This window comes from Oncorhynchus masou, chromosome 8 (assembly GCF_036934945.1).
Source record: "Oncorhynchus masou masou isolate Uvic2021 chromosome 8, UVic_Omas_1.1, whole genome shotgun sequence".
Classification (NCBI taxonomy): Eukaryota; Metazoa; Chordata; class Actinopteri; order Salmoniformes; family Salmonidae; genus Oncorhynchus; species Oncorhynchus masou.
This window is the reverse complement of record NC_088219.1, coordinates 40,784,400-40,804,029: the sequence shown is the minus strand read 5'-3', so window position 1 is coordinate 40,804,029 and position 19,630 is coordinate 40,784,400.

The following is a 19,630-nucleotide window of genomic DNA, read 5'->3' as shown; positions in this document are numbered from 1 at the left end:
GACTCGAGGCAGAAGGTTGGAGCACTCAACAAAAAAAAAAGCAGAGATTGATTTATTTCAGCTCACTTTAAGCCATTGTATAGGATGCAAACAGGTGACTAAGGTTCTTATGTCAAGCTGATGTCTTCCTCAAGAGTGGCAACTCTTGAATTTCAAGACTGCCTGTTGACCTAATGTGAGATACTACAACCTGCTGTCTTATGCTTCTCAACCCAGTCATTAACACCAGGAATACAGGAAGTATCACATTCTGAATGCTGTTTACCCTCATTGACATATTCCGATGAAGGAAATCTATAGTTAGATCAGATGTGTCTAGATTGTTTTTGTTTGTGTATTGTATACGTTTGATTCCATTTTCACACCTTTTCTTGCCATAGATTGAGGTGTCACATTGCAAGGCTGTACAGAGGTGTTGACAGACTCATTTCCAACTATGAGGCCAAGCGAGTGCAGCAGTGCAAATCTACATGTCGTTGAGCAAGCAATCTCAGTCAGAAGAGCATGGTGCCAACACCACCAAGGCTCATGGGTTCGATTCTGTAAGAGGTGCGTGTTGGTGGCAGGGAAGTCAGACGCAGGAGAACAAACTTGGTATAAACGGAGTTGTTTAATAAATGCTGACAAATCTCCAAAACAACCAAACTGTACAAAATAACAAAGTGGGTACAAAACCCGTCGCACACCAACACTAAATAGCACATCACATAAAAGCAAAGCAATCTCCGACAAGGACATAGGGGGGGAAACAGAGGGTTAAATACACATGTAATTGATGGGATTGGAACCAGGTGTGAAGGAAGACGAGACAAAACCAATGAAAAATGAAAAAATGGATCAGTGATGGCTAGAAGGTTGGTGACAATTTTCTTTATTAAAATGTACCACCAATAAACACCTCAACGAACAGCTTAGGAGTGCAATCCATGCAACAGATCCCACAACAGAAGGTGGGAAAAAGGGCTGCCTAAGTATGATCCCCAATCAGAGACAACGATAGACAGCTGCCTCTGATTGGGAACCATACTAGGCCAACAGAGAAAAAGAAGACATAGAACTACAAAACCTAGAGTACCCACCCTATTCACACCCTGACCTAACCAACATATAGGGAATAAACAGGGATCTCTAAGGTCAGGGCGTGACATTGAGCAAGGCACTTCCCTATAATTCCTCTTCTAACTCGCTCCGGACAAGTGTGTCTGTTAAATTACTAAAATGAATGTAGTATACGCAGATTTGACCTTTAAGGTTCGCTACTTCTGCTTTTGCTCAGATTGGGGTTATTATAATTTTTTATTGGGAAATGTATACCTAATATTTCACACCACAATCAAATTTGTGAAAATTTGTGAACATTATTGGGCTACGGATAGGATGAGACCATGAAAGAAACTTAAGAAGAAAGTGCAATAAGGGATGACAAAATTGAAAAGGACTCCTCATATATATCAGTATTCATGGTGTAAAGTCTAGATCTTATTGATTAGACCAGTGGTTCTCCACCTTTTTCGGTTGCTGTACAATCAACTGAATTTTGCTCTGCCCAGAGTTGCCCTTAAGTACCCCCTCATGAGCATTTTACCAATAAACCTCTGGTCTCCTGTGGTCCCCCCCCAGGGTCCTGGTACCACTGGCTGGGAAACACTGAATTACATTTATTTTCCTGGAATGTGTATCTCATAAAATATCTCATAAAATGTTGTACTAGTTTTGTTCAGATATAGGTCTAAACGTGATCAGTGAATGATAAGTTAGAATAGAATCAAGACAATAAGATTCCTGGATGATATCACATTACGTACTGCTGTTTTTAACTGAAATCAGTTGGACCAAGACAAAAACATTCAGTCACACCCTTGTCAGTGACGCTGAGGAGATGTAGCAATTATCTCACTATGTCACCTTGACAGGACTAAACAAGAGTTTCCTATTATTGTTTTAAGCCTCTGGTGGTTGACTCGCAATATCTTTGACTTTCAGTAATGATTTGTATCTGACCTGTCCTCTTCTATTTCTGACAGCTTACATCACCACTGCATGCTAAACCTGGCTGTTGTCCACATACATCTTAAACATTCTCATGGGTAGCATTTATTTGATTTGATAAGATTACATATTCTATCATCTATTCTGTTGGAAATCATTTCAAATGAATGGCCTCTGGTAACTGTAATCATGTAATCTGCAGACAGCATCTGGTATGTTGCGTGAGAGTTGGGTTGGGTGACAGTTTGAAGAAATACAAACCTATTTCCCCATTTTTGCTTTCCTGGTCCAATACTTCCTTGTTCATATATTGTAAGGTATTTATTTAATAGCTAAGCATTCAAACTCCATGTCAAACTGATTTCTAAGTTAAGCTTTTTGTTCTAAATTGAGCTTTTTGTTTCTGCTAGTTTTATACAGTATGAGTGATATATAAACCCACTCAAGTCATTAGACAGTCCATTTGACATCAGACTGAACACAAGCATTTCCCCTCCATTTTCTTTGCCAACTATGATAGTATCCAGACTGGGAGTGACGACAGACAGATGTCATGTCTGGTATCATCGCTCAGGAATGTCTGTTCATAGAGGAATTTTATTTGTGTGAGTGTTGACAGAGAGAATGAAAGCCGAAACTCTGTTGACTGCCTGGATTTGGCTTTCACACTTGAGTGTTGATAGACGAGAGACAAATATTAAACAAATATGATTAAACAATGAGATGTTTTGTTGAAAAAGAGACATCTTTCAATTTCAACACTTTCAGTTAGAACTTGTTGAAGGACAGACTTGCAGAAGAGCTCAGAAGAAAACAATACCATAACATTCTGCAAGCAAATTACAGTGCATTCGGAAAGTATTCAGACCCCTTGACTTTTTCCACATTTTGTTACGTTACAGCCTTATTCTAAAATGGATTAAATCGTTTTTTTCCCCTCCTCAATCTACACATAATGACAAAGCAAATGTATTTAAATTTAAAAAATGAAATATCACATTTACATAATCTGGCAACATGGGGGCCAGCAGGGAGCTACAAAGGAAGGAGCAAGACCGTGGTCAGCTCCAGAGGGCTCGAGAGGCCAAAGTGAGTCAACACTATGGACAGCTCTACAGGCACCAACTAGGGATGGTGATTCAACACTGTCGTGGAAATTTCCTCTATTTACCAAATCATGGGAACAAACCACACACACAAGTCAGAGTTAGTTATCAATGTCCATCTTTAATTATATGAGCTCTATCACAACCCTGTGACTCTCAGATCAATTCAGTGTCTATCAATGAATTCTCTGAGAGTCCCTTCCACATTGCAATAGCATTTTGACTTTCAACAGTTCAGTATCTCTAATGAAAAGTTGAGAGTCCCAACATAATGGCAAATGGGATCCTTTATAGCGAAGATCCAATCCCCCTTGACAACATGACAATCCACAGGTCCCAGGAACTTACACAAAGAAAGACTTTACTTCAGAGAGGAGTATCTCCTAGCCAGACAGAGTTGGCTATAAATTATCGTTCAGTTTGGTCTCCTAAACAAAGCTCTTATTTTGTCCTTGGTAAAAAATGGTACCAAGACATTACCCCCACCCTATGATATATAACAAATTGTCATTTAGATACAACCAATTCTAAATACAACCAATCCTGGACAAGCTCACGGAGAGGAGAGTGAGGCTATAGGTTAAGATAGAGAGAGTATAGAATGATTCCAGACACTGCCATCTTCCTCTCCCCGATGGGAAAAGTAGGGAGTGACTGGCACACAGACACTGTGGAGCAAAATATATGTTTACACATGAAGACACCTTGACCTCTCCCCTCTCTGCGGCCCAAGCAACTTATTCCTGATAGAGAACAGATAACTGCCAATGGCCACCACTATAGTACAACAAAATACATTCTTATGAGAAATAACTCATAAGCATATCATGAAAATAAAACATCCTATCTATGTTACCCAACTAATTCTGATTATTCCCCAACAACACCAATACTTCCCCTTCCAGGTGCTGCAACCAATTGGCACTTGAAATTGGTCCCACCTGTCCCTCAAATCAAATCAAACTTTATTCGTCACATGCGCCAAATACAACAGATGTAGACCTTACCGTGAAATGCTTGTGCAGGGGTAGATGTTAGTCGAGATAATTTGTACATGTAGGTAGGGGTGGAGTCACTATGCTTAGATAATAAACAGCGAGTAGCAGCAGTGTAAAAAAACAAATGGAGGGGAGGGTGTCATTGTAAATAGTCTGGATGGCCATTTCATTAATTGTTCAGCAGTCTTATGGCTTGGGGTAGAAGCTGTTAAGGAGCGTTTAGGTCCGCTTGCCATGTGGTACCAGAGAGAACAGTCTATGACTTGGATGACTGGAGTCTTTGACAATTTTTTGGGCTATCCTCTGACACCGCCTAGTATATAGGTCCTGGATGGCAGGAAGCTTGGCCCCAGTGATGTACTGGGCCGTGCGCACTACACTCTGTAGCGCCTTACGGTCAGATGCTGAGTGTAACATTATAGCTTCCGTCCCTCTCCTCGCCCCTACCTGGGCTTGAGTGCAACCGATGTGAAATGGCTAGCTAGTTAGCAGTGGTGCGCTAATAGCGTTTCAATCGGTGATGTCACTCGCTCTGAGACCTTGAAGTAGTTGTTCCCCTAGCCCTGCAAGGGCCGTGGCTTTTGGGCCGTGACCCTCTGCACACATCAACAACAGCCACCCTCAAACCATCGTGCCACAAAAGCCACTGCAGAGCAAGGGGAACAACTACTTCAAGGTCTCAGAGCAAGTGACATCACCGATTGAAACGCTATTAGTGCGCACCACCGCTACCTGGCTAGCCATTTCACATCAGTTACACTCACCCCCCTTTTGACCTCCTCCTTTTCCACAGCAACCAGTGATCCAGGTCAACAGCATCAATGTAACAGCATAGCTTCCATCCCTCTCCTCGCCCCTACCTGGGCTCAAACCAGGAACCCTCTGCACACATAAACAACAGCCACCCTCGAAGCATCGTTAACCGTCGTGCCACAAAAGTCACTGCAGAGCAAGGGGAACCACTACTTCAAGGTCTCAGAGCGAGTGACGTCACCGATTGAAACGCTATTAGCGCACCAACGCTAACTAGCTCGCCATTTCACATCAGTTACATGAGCAGTTGCTACAGCAGGCGGTGATGCAACCTGCCAGGATGCTCTCGATGGTGCAGCTGTAGAACGTTTGATGATTTGGGGACCCATGCCAAATATTTTCAGTCTCCTGAGGGAGAAAAGGTGTTCTCGTGCCCTCCTCACAACTGTCTTGGTGTGTTTGGACTATGATGGTTCGTTGGCGACCCACTCCACTACAGCCCTGTCGATGTTAATGGGGGCTTGTCCGGCCCGACTTTTCCTGTAGTCCACGAGCAGCTCCTTTGTCTTTCTCACATTGAGGGAGAGGTTGTTGTCCTGGTACCACACTTCCAGGTCTCCGTCTCATCGTTGTCGGTGATCAGGCCTACTACTGTTGTGTCGTCAGCAAATGTATCCATGCAGTTGTTGGTGAACAGGGAGTACAGGAAGAGACTAAGCACAAACTGACTTGCCCCTGGGCGGCCAGTCATGAAGTCCAGGATCCAGGTGTTTAGTCCCAGGGTCGTTAGCTTAGAGATGAGCTTTATGGGCACTATGGTGTTGAACCCTGAGCAGTCGTCAATGAACAGCATTCTCACATAGGTGTTCCTTTTTATCCAGGTGGGAAAGGGCAGTGTGGAGTGCAATTGAGATTGCACCATCTGTGGATCTGTTGGGGCGGTATGCGAATTAGAATGGGTCTAGGGTATCCGGGATGATGCTGTTGATGTGAGACATGACCAGCCTTTCAAAGCACTTCATGGGTACCGATGTGAGTGCTATGGGGCGGTAATCATTTAGGCCGGGTACCTTCGCTTCCTTGGGCACAGGGACTATGGTGGTCTGCTTGAAACATGTAGGTAGTACAGACTCGGTCAGGGAGAGGGTGCAAATGTCAGTGAAGACACTTGACAGTTGGTCCGTGCATGCTTTGAGTACTGTACACGTCCTGGTAATCCGTCTGGCCCAGCGGCTTTGTGAGTGTTGACCTGTTTAAAGGTCTTGCTCACATCGGCTACCGAGAGCGCTATCACACAGTCGTCAGGAACAGCGGGTGCTCTCATGCATGCGTCAGTGTTGCTTGCCTCAAAGCGAGCATAAAAGGCATTCAGATTGTCTAGTGGACTCGCATCACTGGGCAGCTCGCAGCTGTGTTTCCCTTTGTAATCCATAATCGTTTTCAGGTCCTGCCACATCCGATGAGCTTCAGAGCTGGTGTAGTAGGATTCAATCTTAATCCTGTAATGACGCTTTGCCTGTTTGATGGTTAGTCTGAGGGCGTAGCAGGATTTCTTATAAGCATCTGGATTAGTGTCCCGATCCTTGAAAGCGGCAGCTCTAGCCTTAAACTAGATGTGGATGTTGCCTGTAATCCATGGATTCTGGTTGGTATACCATACCAACTCAATGCCATTCGATGAATCCAAGAACATATTCCAGTCTTTGCTAGCAAAACAGACCTGTAGCGTAGCATCTGCCTCATCTGACCACTTTCGTATTGAGCGAGTCACTGGTACTTCCTCCTTTAGATTTTGCTTGTAATCAGGAATCAGGAGGATAGAATTATGGTCAGATTTATCAAATGGAGGGCGAGGGAGAACTTTGTATGTTTCTCTGTGTGTGGAATAAAGGTGGTCTTGAGTTCACTAGGTGCGCTACTTCTGGATGAGCATTTTATTGTTTGCTTATTGTTACCCCAAATGTGTATAAGTAGAGGTGCAGTCACTCGAGCGCTTGGGCAGACAGGCAAAGGGTACGCCTAGACCTCAGAAGAACTGGAGTGAGTATGATAAGCACTTCGATCAGATGCCTAAGAAGATACTAGGAAATGTTTGACTCACTTGTCTCTCTCATTTGCTTTTCTTTGCCCGAAGAAAGAGGTCCCATTCCCGGGCAGCACACCACACGGCTCAAGTTGAGAGCATGTATTGAAACCCTGGACTCATCGCTCTCTCTCTGTTTTGTTCATTAGCACAGGCGGTCCGAGGAGCCACCACGTCACGCCACCCGAGGCTTGACATTTGTATTTCTCCCTCCACGTTCCCCCTTTATTAACCTTTATTAGTGAACAACTTTTGTTTGAGCCCTGCGAAACGGTCTCCTGCTGTCATATTGTATTGTGAGGTACACCCCTGACTCCCCTGGGCTGCCACAATATGTATTCAGAACCTTTACTCAGTACTTTGTTGAAACACCTTTGGCAGATATTACAGCCTCAAGTCTTCTTGGGTATGGCGCTACAAGCTTGGCACATCTGTATTTGGGGACTTTCTCCCATTCTTCTCTGCAGATCCTCTCAAGCTCTTTCAGGTTGGATGGGGAGCATCAATGAACAGCTATTTTCAGATCTCTCCAGAGATGTTCGTTCAAGTCTGGGCTCTGGCTGGGCCACTCAAGGACATTCAGAGACTTGTCCCGAAGCCACTCCTGTGTTGTCTTGGCTGTATGCTTAGGGTCGTTGTCCCGTTGGAAGGTGAACCTTCGTCTCAGTCTAAGGTCCTGAGCGATCTGGAGCAGGTTTACTTCAAGGATCTCTCTGTATCTTTGCCTCGATCCTGACTAATCTCCCAGTCCCTGCTGCTGAAAAATATCCCCAGAGCATGATGCTGCCACCACCGTGCTTCACCGTAGGGATGGTGCCAGGTTTCCTCCAGACGTGACACTTGGCATTCAGGCCAAAGAGTTCAATCTTGTTTCATCAGGCCAGGGAATCTTGTTTCTCATCGTCTGAGAGCCTTTAGGTGCCTTTTGGCAATCTCCAAGCAGGCTGCCATGTGCCTCTTACTGAGCAGTGGCTTCCTTCTGGTTACTCTTCCATAAAGGCCTGATTGATGGTGCTGCAGAGATGGTTGTCCTTCTGGAGAATTCTCCCATATCCACAGAAGAACTTTAGAGCTCTGTGAGAGTGACCATCGGGATCTTGGTTAACTCCTTGACCAAGGTCTTTCTCCCCTGAATGCTCAGTTTGGCCCGGAGACCAGCTCTAGGAAGTGTCTTGGTGGTTCCAAACTTCTTCCATTTCAGAATGATGGAGGCCACTGTTATTCTTGGGGACCTTCAATGCTGCAGAAATGTTTTGGTACCCTTCTCAAGATCTGTGCCTCGACACAGTCCTGTCTCGGAGCTCTACGGACAATTCCTTCAACCTCATGGCTTGGTTTATGCTCTGTCCAAATCATGTCCAATCAATTGAATTTACCACAGGTGGACTCCAGTCCAGTTGTAGAACCATCTCAATGGAAACAGGATGGAAACAGGATGCACATGAGCTCAATTTCGAGGCTCATAGCAAAGAGTGTGTGAATATTTGTGTAAATAAGGTATTTCTGTTTTTTTTTTTTTTTATACATTTGCTCCAACATTTTTTACATCTGTTTTCGCTTTGTCATTATGGGCTATTGTGTGTAGATTGATGAGGGAAGAAATTATTTAATTCATTTTAGAACAAGGTTGCAACGTGACACAATGTGGGAAACGTCTGAATACACGGTATGCACGGTATGTCTTCATATTAGCAGAAGACAATAACAAGACTGATGTGTGAAATGTAAATTATCTCTATAATGTGGTGTGGTTAAAAACTCTACACATTAATAGTGATTGGGTGACGAGATTAGACAGTGCACGGTGGAAATGTATTACCTATTTACTCTACTTAGCTACGTCTTCCAGGTTGCCATATGCCCAGCTGGAAGGATGGAGACGTCAGAATCCATCATATTCACCACCCTAGTCCAAGTGGTCTAAAGCTCTACAGGATGATACTAGCACTATAACCATATTCTGCTAGAATTAGAACCTCTGAAAAGACACTAGAATCAACAAGATTCTGATGCCAATGACACTCTATTACAACTAGAACATCGAACTAGATACTAGATAATACTCAAACTAGAACCAAGAACATTGTAACTGATGCCAACAACACTAGCACCACCACCAGTAGTAGAACCAATAACATACTATCAGAAGCAGCTTTGAAATGGATTAAACTCGGGGGTAGACATCTCACAATTCTATCCTAAACTGGACTAAGAGCACAGCACTGGAGATGATGCTGGGCTTGTGTTGCACCCATGTACAGAAAGTAAAGGTGCACCTCTCACTCTTCAGTGAGACGTTCACTTGGCTTCTCATCGACGAACAAGTCATGCCACCAGGCCTACTTTCAGCACTTACATTAGTTTGGCTGCGTCCATACTCAGTTCAAGCAGTGCCTCTCCATTTCACTTTGTGTTGCATCCTGCAAGGCAGTGCAATGATACCCCTGGCAGGCTAACAATGCCGCCTTGTAAAACATTGCAAATATTCTAACTGTAAGATGAATCGGTCGGATACATTTTAGAGATTGTGTGACAGAGAAGCATTCTTTCTGGTTTCCTCTACCACCAGACATCACTCCTGTACTCATCTGACCTGCACATCTCTTTATGGAATTGAAAAGTCATTTGAAGGGAAGGGAACAGCATGGCTGAAGGTCATGCAATCTCCATAGACAAACATTGCCAGTAGAATGGCTTTACTGAAGAGCTCAGTGACTTTCAATGTGGCACCTTCATAGGATGCCACCATTCCAACAAGTCAGTTCGTAAAATGTCTGTCCTGCTAGAGCTGCCTCGGTCAACTGTAAGTGCTGTTTGTATTTGTATTCATTGAGGATCGCCATTACTCTTCCTGGGGTCCAGAAACATTATGGCAGTTATATACAATTTAAAATATTACATGACATGCCATTTCATAACACTTTTCACAAAACACTAAGTGTGTTCCCTCAGGCCACTACTCTACTATTACATACTGTATCTACAATACAAAATCAATGTGTACGTGTGTGTAGAGTTCCATAAGGTGTATATTTATCTGTTTTTTAAATCTGATTTTACTGCTTGCATCAGTTACCTGATGTGGAATAGAGTTCCATGTGATCATGGCTCGGTGTAGTACTGTGCGCCTCTCATAGTCTGTTCTTGACTTGGGGATTGTGAAGAGACCTTTGGTAACATGTCTTGTGGGGTATCCTGTACATAGCCCACCTATATTTTAGCCCAAACAACTACCTCTTTCCCTACTGTATTTAATTTATTTATTTATTTTGCTCCTTTGCACCCCATTATTTTTATTTCTACTTTGCACATTCTTCCATTGCAAATCTACCATTCCAGTGTTTTACTTGCTATATTGTATTTACTTTGCCACCATGGCCTTTTTTTGCCTTTACCTCCCTTATCCCACCACATTTGCTCACATCGTATATAGACTTGTTTATACTGTATTATTGACTGTATGTTTTTTTTTTGCTCCATGTGTAACTCTGTGTCGTTGTATGTGTCGAACTGCTTTGCTTTATCTTGGCCAGGTCGCAATTGTAAATGAGAACTTATTCTCAACTTGCCTACCTGGTTAAATAAAGGTGAAATAAATAAAATAAAAAATAAAATGAGTGTCCGAGTAGTTTAAACAGACATCTTGATGCATTCATCATGTCAACACAAGTAGTGATGAAGTCAATCTTTCCTCCACTCCACTTTAAGCCATGAGAGATTTACATGGATATTATTCATGTTATCTCTCTGTGTACATGTAAGGGCCGGCCATGATGCCCTGTTCTGAGCCAATGGTCATTATCCCTTGTCCCTCTTTGTGGCACCTGACCACATGACTGAACAGTGGTCCAGGTGCAACAAAACTAGAGCCTATAGGACCTGCCTTGTTGATAGTGTTGTTAAGAAGGTAGAAACTAGAGCCTATAGGACCTGCCTTGTTGATAGTGCTGTTAAGAAGGTAGAAACTAGAGCCTATAGGACCTGCCTTGTTGATAGTGTTGTTAAGAAGGTAGAAACTAGAGCCTGTAGGACCTGCCTTGTTGATAGTTCTGTTAAGAAGTTAGAGTAACACTTTATTATGGACAGACTTCTCCCCATTTTAGCTACTGTTGTATCAATATGTTTTGACCATGACCGTTTACAATCCAGGGTTACTCCAAGCAATTGAATCACCTCAACTTGCTCAATTTCCACATGATTTATTACAAGATTTAGTTGAGGTTTAGGTTTTAGGGAATGATTAGTCCCAAATACAATGCTTTTAGTTTTTGACATATTTAGGACTAACTTATTCCTTGCCACCCATTCTGAAACTAACTGCAGCTCTTTGTTAAGTGTTGCAGTGATTTCACTCGCTGTAGTAGCTGACGTGTATAGCGTTGAATCGTCTGCATACATAGACACTCTGGCTTTTCAAAGCCTGTGGCATGTCATTAGCAAAGATTGAAAAAAGTTATTGTGAAGTGGAAACGTCTAGGAGCAACAACGGCTCAGCAGTGAAGTGGTAGGCCACACAAGCTCACAGAACGGGAATGCTGAAGCGCGTAGCGCATAACAATTGTCTGTCCTCGGTTGCAACACTCACTACCGAGTTCCAAACTGCCTCTGGAAGCAACGTCAGCACAATAACTGTTTGCTGGGAGCTTCATAAAATGGGTTCCCATAGCCAAGCAGCCGCACACAAGCCTAGGATCACCATGCACAATGCCAAGCGTCGGCTGGAGGGTTGTAAAGCTCACCGCCATTGGACTCTGGCACTCTGGCATAGTCTAAAGTTTGGTGGTGGAGGAATAATGGTCTGGGGCTGTTTTTCATGTTTCGGGCTAGGCCCCTTAGTTCCAGTGAAGGGAAATCATAATGCTTCAGAATACAATGACATTCTAGACAATTCTGTTCTTCCAACTTTGTGGCAACAGTTTGGAGAAGGCCCTTTCCTGTTTCAGCATAACAATGCCCCCGCATAACAATGCCCCCAAAGTGAGATCCTTACAGAAATGGTTTGTCAAGATCGATGTGGAAGAATTTGACTGGCCTGCACAGATCCCCGACCTCAACCCCATCGAACACCTTTGGGATTAATTGAAATGCAGATTGCAAGCCAAGCCTAATTGCCCAACGTCCATGCAGCAATGTACTAACATCCAGTAGAAAGCCTTCCCAGAAGAGTGGAGGCTGTTATTGCAGCAAAGGGGGGACCAACTTCATATTAATGCCCATGATTTTGCAATGAGATGTTTGACGTGCAGGTGTCCACATACTTTTGGTCATGTAGTGTATCTTCCAGTCAATGTGTTTAAAGAATGTGTTCATTCACCGGTTTGTTGAACCAGAAAATAGAATTCCCCTATCATACGAGTGTGTCATAATGTTTCTGCCAGTACATGTTTGGAGAATTTGACATACAGTACACTAGGCTCACAGTAGAGACTAGGCTGGAGGTAGAGAGGACACAAATAAATCAGGGATCGGAACAGAACCTGATAGACACCTGAGATACTAATACTTGTCACAACACAACACTGCCAATTTACCTGCATTCTGTCCTTTACAGTTTATGGGTGAACTGTACAGTATGGGTGGACAATCCGGTTGGACTATACTAAGTCTACGTGAACTGTGTCTACGGGTTTACCTAAGCACCTCATATCAGCCATAACTATGTGAGGTGTGGTCTTTCTCTCAACCTTAACCCAACAACAACAAAAATGATCTCCATGGCGTGGTAATTCTAACTATGTCATTATCTGTACTCTATGAAGGCATTCACAATAATACATTGGTGTATTTTCACGGTGTGGGTGTATGTGTGGGTGGGATACAGAACAGCAATGGCAAACAAAGACAGATTCAGAGCATGACTGGATAGGACAATAGGATTTCGCAGTCATTTGCGATATTAATAGTGGTGCACGTAGTACTGCAGCCTACTCCTACAAAGATTTGTTTTTAGTGGAATGTGATGAAGATAGAGAGATAGAGAGAGGAATATATCTATGTCTAGATCAACGTTGTCAAACGAATACAAGCAGTTGAAAGGTTTTAAAGGAGATATAAAAACCTGTTTGGTAGTAATTGTGAGTTTGCATTGGAATTCCTCTGTCTGTGTTTAGTAAAGGGAGAGACTACCATTCATTCAAAAAGTGTTTATACCCCTTGACTTTTTCCACGTGTTGTTATGTTACAGCCTTATTCTAAAATGTTTAAAAAATGTTTTCATCCTCATGAATCTACACGCAATACCCCATAATGACAAAGCAAAAACAGGTTTTCAGAAATTGTTGAACATTTATAAAATAAAAAAAACTGAAATATCACATTTACATAAGTATTCAGACCATTTTGTTTTGCTTTGTTAAAACACCTTTGGCAGCGATTACAGCCTCGGGTCTTCTTGGGAATGACACTACATTCTTCTCTGCAGACCCTCTCAAGCTCTGTCATGTTGGACGGAGAGCATTGCCGAACAGCTATTTTTAGGTCTCTCCTGAGATGTTCGATCGTGTTCAAGTCCAGGCTCTGGCTGGGCCACTCAAGGACATTCAGAGATTGTCCCCAAGCCACTCCTGCATTGTCTTGGCTGTGTGCTTAGGGTCATTGTCCTGTTTGAAGATAAACCTTCACCCCAGTCTGAAGTCCTGAGCGCTCTGTGGCAGGTTTTCATCAAAGATCTCTCTGTACTTTGCTCCGTTCGTCTTTCCCTCAATCCTGACTAGTCTCTGCCACTGAAAAGCATCCCCATGGTCTGGGTCCTTTAGGTGGCTTTTGGCTAAATCCAAGCGGGTTGTCATGTGCTTTTTACTGAGGATTGGCTTCCGTCTGGCCACTCTACCATAAAGGCCTAATTGTGAAGTGCTTGTTCTTCTGGAAGGTTCTCCCATCTCCACAGAGGAACTCTGGAGCTCTGTCAGAGTAACCATCTGGTTCTTGGTCACCTCCTTGACCAAGACCCTTCTCCCGTGATTGCTCATTTTGGCCAGGCGACCAGCTCTAGGAAGAGTCTTGGTGGTATGTTTATAAATAGGGTATTTTTATTATTGGTTGAGAGAATGCCAAGAGTGTGCAAAGCTGTCATCAACGCAAAGTCTGACTCCCATTAAGAATCTCAAATATAAAATATATTATGAGTTGTTTAACTCTTGTTTGGTTACTACATGATTCCATACAGTATGTGTTATTTCATGGATTTGAGGTCTTCACTATTATTCTACATTGTAGAAAATAGTGCAAATAAAGAAAACCCCTGGAATGAGAAGATGTGTGCAAACTTCTGGTTATGTATATTAAAGATACAAATTGGCTGAAAAGGATTGGCATAAATGAAAAATATACCAGTTTCATTTGAGGACAAAAATGTGGCTGCTGCTCCATACAGGTTGCAAAATAAATTGGAAGAGATTTTCGATGTACCTCTCCATGGCACATGGTATATGAACTGATACAAAAAAACAACACTTGATTCAACACTGAGTTTTTCCATTTGAATTAGTATACAAAATCCTTACCACTGGTTAAAAAATCACAACATTCACTTAAAATTAACCTTATATTGTCAATCAATAACATAATAATTACTCATAAAAAAGGTTTTCATCTTTAGTTTACAATCTGTGGATAATGTGCGATTAGAAAGGTTCAAAATTAATGTAAAACATCACAGCACAATTGACAAATATATGGCACATGTAAACCAAGCGAGGGCGGTCTATGGTGATAGGTGGGATGGGCTGAGAGTGGCTGAGGGGTGGTCTATGGTGATAGGTGGGATGGGCTGAGAGTGGCTAAGGGGTGGTCTATGGTGATAGGTGGGATGGGCTGAGTGTGGCCGAGGGGCGGTCTATGGTGATAGGTGGGATGGGCTGAGAGTGGCTGAGGGGTGGTCTATGGTGATAGGTGGGATGGGCTGAGAGTGGCTGAGGGGTGGTCTATGGTGATAGGTGGGATGGGCTGAGAGTGGCCGAGGGGTGGTCTATGGTGATAGGTGGGATGGGCTGAGTGTGGCCGAGGGGCGGTCTATGGTGATAGGTGGGATGGGCTGAGAGTGGCTGAGGGGTGGTCTATGGTGATAGGTGGGATGGGCTTAGAGTGGCTGAGGGGTGGTCTATGGTGATAGGTGGGATGGGCTGAGAGTGGCCGAGGGGTGGTCTATGGTGGGTGGTCTATGGTGATATGGTGATAGGGGATGGGCTGAGAGTGGCTAAGGGGTGGTCTATGGTGATAGGTGGGATGGGCTGAGAGTGGCTGAGGGGTGGTCTATGGTGATAGGTGGGATGGGCTGAGAGTGGCTGAGGGGTGGTCTATGGTGATAGGTGGGATGGGCTGAGAGTGGCTAAGGGGTGGTCTATGGTGATAGGTGGGATGGGCTGAGAGTGGCTGAAGGGGTGGTCTATGGTGATAGGTGGGATGGGCTGAGAGTGGCTGAGGGGTGGTCTATGGTGATAGGTGGGATGGGCTGAGAGTGGCTGAGGGGGTGGGATTATAGAGTTTATGTTTAGTAATGAATTATTGTTATGTGATTGCTGTTTTTAAAAGTACAATGTATGTATATGTAGCAGAAAAGCTGTGAAAACTAAAAATATATATGTGCCCTCTGAAGAGGGTGGATGATATTGTAATAAAAAAAAATAATCCTAAATCAGGCTGTAAAACAACAACATTTGGTAAAAGTGACAACCTGCAAGATAGATTGAATGTGAAGATATTTTTTTTCATTGTATTTTGAAGGCGTTGAGTGATCTGAATATAGCATGTAAACTCTGACAACCTTTGTTTTGTGTTTAAGATGGTAGAGTTTGAATGTTTGTTTTGAAGATAAAACTATTTTGTATTTATTTAGTATGGTAGGGCGTGAGTTGGGGTGGGCAGTCTGTTTTTTGAATGATTTGATATTTCTATGTTTCGGCCTGTGTGATCTGAATAAGAGGCAGGTGTCATTAGTTGTCTCTGATTGGGAATCTGACCTTTATTTCACTTTGTTTTGTGATTGTTCCTGTCTCTGTTTACACGTTTATTCATGTATAGTGTCTTTATTAAAAAACATGAATAACCAATTTGTTCCTTCACCCAATACACGTCCACTGCGTTCCTCCTTTTCTACTTTAAATCAAATCAAATGTAGAAATTAATGTCAGACTAAATACATGTGATTAGCAGATGTTATGTGGGTGTAGCAAAACTTGTGACTTAAGATACACTGCAGTAATATCTAATAGAATCTAACAAGTATATACATACAGTTGTGTAATTTGTTGTACACCCAATACACCCAAATCTAAGTAGAAATTAATTCAGACTAAATACATATGGAAACATTATTAAAGTGACAAAGATACAGTAGAATAGTATAGAATACAGTATATACATATGAGATGAGTAATGCAAGATATGTAAACATTATTAAGTGAATGTGAGAGCGTAGAATATTATAGAAAACAGTATATACATATGAGATGACTAATGCCAGAAATATAAACATTATTAAAGTGACTAGTGTTCCATTCCTTAAAGTGGCCAGTGAATTTGAGTCTATGCCTATAGGCAGCAGCCTCTAATGCGCTATTGGTGGCTGTTTAACAGTCTGATGGCCTTGAGATAGAAGCTGTTTTTCAGTCTCTCGGTCCCTGCTTAGATGCACCTGTACTGACCTTGCCTTCTGGGTGATAGCGGTGTGAACAGGCAGTGGATCAGGTGGTTGTTGTCGTTGATGATTCTTTTTGGCCTTACTGTGACATCGGGTGGTGTAGGTGTCCTGCAGGGCGGATAGTTTGCCCACGGTAATGCGATGGGCAGACCACACCACCCTCTGGAGAGCCTTGCGGTTGAGGGCGGTGCAGTTGCTGTACCAGACAGTGATATAGCCCAGCAGGATGCTTTCAATTGTACTTGAGTCATGGTGAGGAAGTCCTCCTCTACCCGAATTGATAAATGGCCATTTTGGGTGCTGATCTGCTTCATCAGGGCTGAGGTTTCCCTAGCCCCGTTAATACCTGGTTCCAACATGCTGTTGTCCTGATCTTGTCCACATTCTGATTGTACACATATTTGTCGACAGGTGTAGACAGTCAAAAAATGCATTGTGATCTGACTATGATTAGATCTTCCCGACCACATCCAGAGGTAGTCGAAGACACCTTATATGGATATCCTTGAAGTGTAAATGAATCCTGACAACCAAAACACAACATTTGGCTAAAGTCACAGTTGTCCAGTCTTCTCAACAACAGAACATCACGCTGGCCAGTTGAGGTATAATTATGGACAATCATACCTCTACAATTCCTCCACAATCAAGATCATAGTCTTCATTAGAAACCAATTGCCTATTGGCGAAATTAGCCCAAGCATATAGAAACAAAGGTATGTAGATTTAGTCGTGATGAGGGGAAAATGGGTTCTCCCGTTCCCACATACAATGCGCAAAGCAAACATTTCAAAACATTGTACATAAAGGTCAAGTACTGTAATAGCAGGAGTGGAAATGGGAGAACCCAATCCCAATTTTATTCACAGTTGGACGAGGAGTTGAGTGAGCATCCCTACCACCCTGCCCACTGTCCCACCATCCCATGCATCCCCAATTCATAATTCAGTTTAAATTATGTAATGCTAGTATAGGGCAGGCTATCAGTCTATCAACTCTCGATAAGGCTATGTTAGTGAATTATCATTGATCAATGATTTGGAGGAAACGAAGCCAAATTCGTTCTTCTCCCAGCATGTCACATTCCCCCCCTTTGGTGGACTACTGTTTAACCCTATACAAAATAACGATCTCTGGTATATAATGCAGTCCTGTTTATTATAGGATATTCTGTGAATCTTTGAGCATTTTCCAGACAAATATATATATAGCAGTAAAGTGCAGAAGGTGTCCAAACTGATGCGTAAAGGCGCACAACTTTATCTTTATGTATGACGCGCTCCAATATAATGTAGCCTACAACAGGAAGGACTAGGCTACTTTTAGATGTACACTTTATCCCTCCATAGTATTTGTTTTACATGCGTGGTCCATTGTAGGACTATATATGTCAGTTTCTTTAGAGAGTTTATTAACATATTTCCCTTTTCAATCATGTACATAATTATGAAGACATCGTATGTAAACATCCATGCGTAAAGATCAACCCGTACAGACCTGTTTGAATTAATGCTTTGCGCCATTCGGAGATGTGCTTAGTCTACTCTGTATTTTAACCGGTTTCTATTTCTACTGTTTGCATAAGGGCCCAAATTGTCGTTTTTATTTATACCATGAATCAATTATATTTTGAGCACACATCCAGACACTCCGCTCATTTGTGTGATTACTTTTTTAGGGACGGGAGAGATTCTCTGAACATGTATTTGAACGGTGGTGGACAGGACGCGGTTATCGGGACAGGAGCCTATTACGCCCTGTCTTAAATAGCTTGACAACAAAGGTAGGCTCTAATGATGAGAGTATAAACTATTGCCTATAAAAGTGTGCTGTTTTCTGTCGATTTATCCAGCGTGTCTCTTTAATAACTCTACCTGCATGGACATATTACCTCATTTACCCCGACACCGTTACCACTTGTATATTTCACCGCTAGTGTTATTTTACTGCTGCTCTTTAATTATTTTATATTTTTATCTCTTACTTAAAAAACATGTATTTTCTTAAACTGGATTGTTGTTTAATAAGGGCTTGTAAGTAAGCATTTCACTGTAAGGTGTATCTGTTGTATTTGGCGCATGTGACAAATAAAATATGATTTGATTTGATAAGGGTAGGTTCAAGGCAGGTTGGATTCATTTATATAAATGGAGGGCACAGGGAATCTGATCACAATATAGATGCAGTGGCCAGCTAGAGACACATTTTATTACCATGTGTAGATGCAACAAGTCTCGATCATATATAGTGATCGAATCATCTTGATCACATGACGACAACCACATGTTAATGCAACGTGTAATCACGGTTTATGAGGAGAATAATAGGAAGTACGCATATGCAATACCATATTAAAACATGTATTTAGAACTACGGTTTGTTTAGTGGTAATAATAATATGTGGATGTATGTGTTGTATACCTAGTATTAATTTAATCAGATTTGTTTTATTTTCATAAACTCTTGGTTTTACTACAGCTTTTGTTGTTGTGCCTATGTTGGTTAAATTAGTATGTACTGTTACATTAAAAATGTTGTGACAGTTTCTGTCACGTGAAGGGTGTGTGATCATTTGGGCCAATCAAGATGGACCGTGGGTGGTGTGCAGAGGGCTATGCGGTTTTCTGTTGTTGCTGAGGCCTCCAAGTGATGGGGTTTCCGGCTCTTTCCAGTGAGCCGGCTCTTTCGGCTCAGCTCACCAAAAAAGAACCGGCTCTTTTGGCTTCCAAACGGCTCTTCAAAAAAAATATGTTTTGTATTTTTTCAAGTAAAACAGTTTGGATAGATTGACTATGATTGGTGTTAAGACAATTCTAAATTAAATTATGAAATTAAATCATGCTCTACCTTAACCACAATGTATTTAAAAATGCATTGGGCTGTTATGAAAAAGAATACTATTTCCGCTCTGCAGCCGGGGAAGCTAATCAATAAGCTAAGGACTGAACGAGCTGAATAGCGAAGAATTTAGCTGAACAGTTTGTTTGTGTGCTTAACTCTGTAAACACGCTGGATGATTCAGAATCCATTGAAGAGCTTGAACGATTCGTTGACGAGAGATACG